Here is a 4,183-nt window from a genome sequence, read left to right as displayed (position 1 = left end):
CCTGTATGTTTCGGATAGCCCAAAGCAATCACACGATCATCGAAATATTCATTCAGGAAATTAAAGACGTCGGCCGTGCGATGTGGCCGGGCACCATCTTGCATAAACCACGAGGTGTTCGCAGTGTCGTCTAAGGCAGTTTGTACCGCCACAAATTCACGAAGAATGTCCAGATAGCGTGATGCAGTAATCGTTTCGGATCTGAAAAATGGGCCAATGATTCCTTTGGAAGAAATGGCGGCCCAGAGCAGTACTTTTTGAGGATGCAGGGACGATGGGACTGCAACATGGGGCTTTTCGGTTCCCCATACGCGCCAGTTCTGTTTATTGACGAAGCCGTCCAGGTAAAAATAAGCTTCGTCAGTAAACCAAATGCTGCCCACATGCATATCGCCGTCATCAATCCTGTGCACTATATCGTTAGCGAATGTCTCTCGTGCAGCAATGGTAGCGGCGCTGAGGGGTTGCCGCGTTTGAATTTTGTATGGATAGAGGTGTAAACTCTGGCGCATGAGACGATACGTGGACGTTGGCGTCATTTGGACCGCAGCTGCAACACGGCGAATGGAAACCCGAGGCCGCTGTTGGATCACCTGCTGCACTAGCTGCGCGTTGCCCTCTGTGGTTGCCGTACGCGGTCGCCCTACCTTTCCAGCACGCTCATCCGTCACGTTCCCAGTCCGTTGAAATTTTTCAAACAGATCCTTTATTGCATCGCTTTTCGGTCCTTTGGTTACATTAAACCTCCGTTGAAAACTTCGTCTTGTTGCAACAACACTGTGTTCTAGGCGGTGGAATTCCAACACCAGAAAAATCCTCTGTTCTAAGGAATAAACCATGTTGCCTACAGCACACTTGCACGTTGTGAACAGCACACGCTTACAGCAGAAAGATGACGTACAGAATGGCGCACCCACAGACTGCGTTGTCTTCTACACTCCTGGAAATGGAAAAAAGAACACATTGACACCGGTGTGTCAGACCCACCATACTTGCCCCGGACACTGCGAGAGGGCTGTACAAGCAATGATCACACGCACGGCACGGCGGACACACCAGGAACCGCGGTGTTGGCCGTCGAATGGCGCTAGCTGCGCAGCATTTGTGCACCGCCGCCGTCAGTGTCAGCCAGTTTGCCGTGGCATACGGAGTTCCATCGCAGTCTTTAACACTGGTAGCATGCCGCGACAGCGTGGACGTGAACCGTATGTGCAGTTGACGGACTTTGAGCGAGGGCGTATAGTGGGCATGCGGGAGGCCGGGTGGACGTACCGCCGAATTGCTCAACACGTGGGGCGTGAGGTCTCCACAGTACATCGATGTTGTCGCCAGTGGTCGGCGGAAGGTGCACGTGCCCGTCGACCTGGGACCGGACCGCAGCGACGCACGGATGCACGCCAAGACCGTAGGATCCTACGCAGTGCCGTAGGGGACCGCACCGCCACTTCCCAGCAAATTAGGGACACTGTTGCTCCTGGGGCATCGGCGAGGACCATTCGCAACCGTCTCCATGAAGCTGGGCTACGGTCCCGCACACCGTTAGGCCGTCTTCTGCTCACGCCCCAACATCGTGCAGCCCGCCTCCAGTGGTATCGCGACAGGCGTGAATGGAGGGACGAATGGAGACGTGTCGTCTTCAGCGATGAGAGTCGCTTCTGCCTTGGTGTCAATGATGGTCGTATGCGTGTTTGGCGCCGTGCAGGTGAGCGCCACAATCAGGACTGCATACGACCGAGGCACACAGGGCCAACACCCGGCATCATGGTGTGGGGAGCGATCTCCTACACTGGCCGTACACCACTGGTGATCGTCGAGGGGACACTGAATAGTGCACGGTACATCCAAACCGTCATCGAACCCATCGTTCTACCATTCCTAGACCGGCAAGGGAACTTGCTGTTCCAACAGGACAATGCACGTCCTCATGTATCCCGTGCCACCCAACGTGCTCTAGAAGGTGTAAGTCAACTACCCTGGCTAGCAAGATCTCCGGATCTGTCCCCTATTGAGCATGTTTGGGACTGGATGAAGCGTCGTCTCACGCGGTCTGCACGTCCAGCACGAACGCTGGTCCAACTGAGGCGCCAGGTGGAAATGACATGGCAAGCCGTTCCACAGGACTACATCCAGCATCTCTACGATCGTCTCCATGGGAGAATAGCAGCCTGCATTGCTGCGAAAGGTAGATATACACTGTACTAGTGCCGACATTGTGCATGCTCTGTTGCCTGTGTCTATGTGCCTGTGGTTCTGTCAGTGTGATCATGTGATGTATCTGACCCCAGGAATGTGTCAATAAAGTTTCCCCTCCCTGGGACAATGAATTCACGGCGTTCTTATTTCAATTTCCAGGAGTGTATATCTTTCACACCACTTACAGCGCCATCTGTTGTTGAAAATTGTAACTACTGTAATTTCGAAAGTTTGTCCGCCTGAAAATGTACTGTTGTCCCAAGCATATTGCAACAAACGGTGTATTTCTATCGCTGCTCGTTTAGTTTTTATTGCCGTTTCAAATATACCGGTCATTTTTGAAACACCCTGTAGATAGGTCATTTTTGTATAGGGAAGTGTACATGTTAATTTAGACCTCCAGTTTCATAGGTCTTCACTTTTGCTTCCACTTTTCTAAGTCTCTTCCCTTCAACAGACAAACAAAGCCCAGCTTGTCAAAACATAATACGGAAATCAAATATTCGCTGTCTTCCGTAAGAAGTCCCTGATGTAAGAGATAGAAGCGTTCTGAAGAATTTCGCCTTTCAAAACTTCCGAGCAGAACATCTTCTCAGATCTCTTTCTGAACGCCTGCTGCCAAGTGTTGGTTGTGATACGGAAGCCGGCAAGTGGGCGTGCCGGCGTGCCGGCGTGCCGGCGTGCCGTTTGGTAATTGTGCAGAGTCGTTCAAGTCTGCCAGTTGCTTTCAGTTCTAGACAGGCGGCCCTCCGGAAGCTTCCGTGCTGACGCTTTCATCGGCGAAGCCAAAGTTTGCCAAGTTTTATATCTCTCTCAGCGGCTACAGTATCGTGTGGCTTCACGGCCCGAAATAGCTTTCCCAGCCATTCCACAACTAACGGCAATATCACAAGATAAGCAGTATGCAGTTCAGTGTAGCGACAGAATGCTATTAAATTTTTGGTGTGTTACGTTACCGAAGTCTTCTGACTGTTAACCAGTTTTCTTCCTGAGTTTGTTGTAAGAATTTTATTTTCTCTTTGAGACTCAACTAAGGGAAAGTAGGAGAGAGGTAGTGGCGGGATTTCAGCTTGAAGCATTGTCAATCATGCCTGGATAGCTCAGTCGATAACGGTGTTACTTGTAATAGGCAAGTGGTCTGAGTTCGTGTGCCGACAGTTTTAATCTGCCAATAAATTTCAGAACAGAGCACATTCTATTGCAGAGTGGAAGATTCATTGAAAAAAAAAACTATAACTAATCTTTGATCAACACCTAACCTTTTTATATCGATTTATTCGTAGTAGTAAATGACTGGTTATGTACTTTTAACTGTAAGAATAAAGTCATAGCGATGCGGTTACAATAACTAAGTAATTAGACTATTTATTTATCTAGCCGAAATTTTTTGCGCCCATGATCACTGGCAGAACCAAAGTAGCAGCATTACGCAACAATTCCAAGGTACGTTGCAAACATGCCAATCAGTCATCAGGAAGAGAGTCAACAGTGACATATAAACGTCTTGGACAACCCTATTACCGAGCGAGGTGGCGCAGTGGTTAGCACACTGGACTCGCATTCGGGAGGACGACGGTTCAATCCCGTCTCCTGCCATCCTGATTTTGGTTTTCCGTGATTTCCCTAAATCGTTTCAGGCAAATGCCGGGATGGTTCCTTTGAAAGGGCACGGTCGATTTCCTTCCCAATCCTTCCCTAACCCGAGCTTGCGCTCCGTCTCTAATGACCTCGTTGTCGACGGGACGTTAAACACTAACCACCACCACCAACCCTATTGAGCTAATACAATTTATTTTTAGGCTTGTCAAATGTAGAAACTGTTGCACACGTGAGTAAGTAGGCAACAGGGAGCGGAGTGGGACTGGCCTACCAGTGCACCATCCTCAAGCTGAAAGTTTCTGGTGGCACAACTGCTGATTCTCTGATTCTAATATGGGTTCCTTAACGCAACAGTTATTTCATTCAAGTGCATCACAATATAGACGGCCAA

General features: G+C 49.6%; 1 non-coding gene across 1 annotated transcript; it reads left to right on the top strand.

The window, feature by feature from the left end:
- The first annotated feature begins 3,716 nt into the window (after window positions 1-3,716).
- Trnaa-cgc lies at window positions 3,717-3,789 on the top strand. The gene has a single exon. It is a non-coding gene; the product is annotated as a tRNA-Ala (tRNA).
- Window positions 3,790-4,183: the final 394 nt, after the last annotated feature.

Source organism: Schistocerca americana, chromosome 2 (assembly GCF_021461395.2).
Source record: "Schistocerca americana isolate TAMUIC-IGC-003095 chromosome 2, iqSchAmer2.1, whole genome shotgun sequence".
NCBI classification, from domain to species: Eukaryota; Metazoa; Arthropoda; class Insecta; order Orthoptera; family Acrididae; genus Schistocerca; species Schistocerca americana.
Note: the sequence above shows the minus strand (reverse complement) of the source record. Positions and strands in the feature narration are given on the sequence as shown.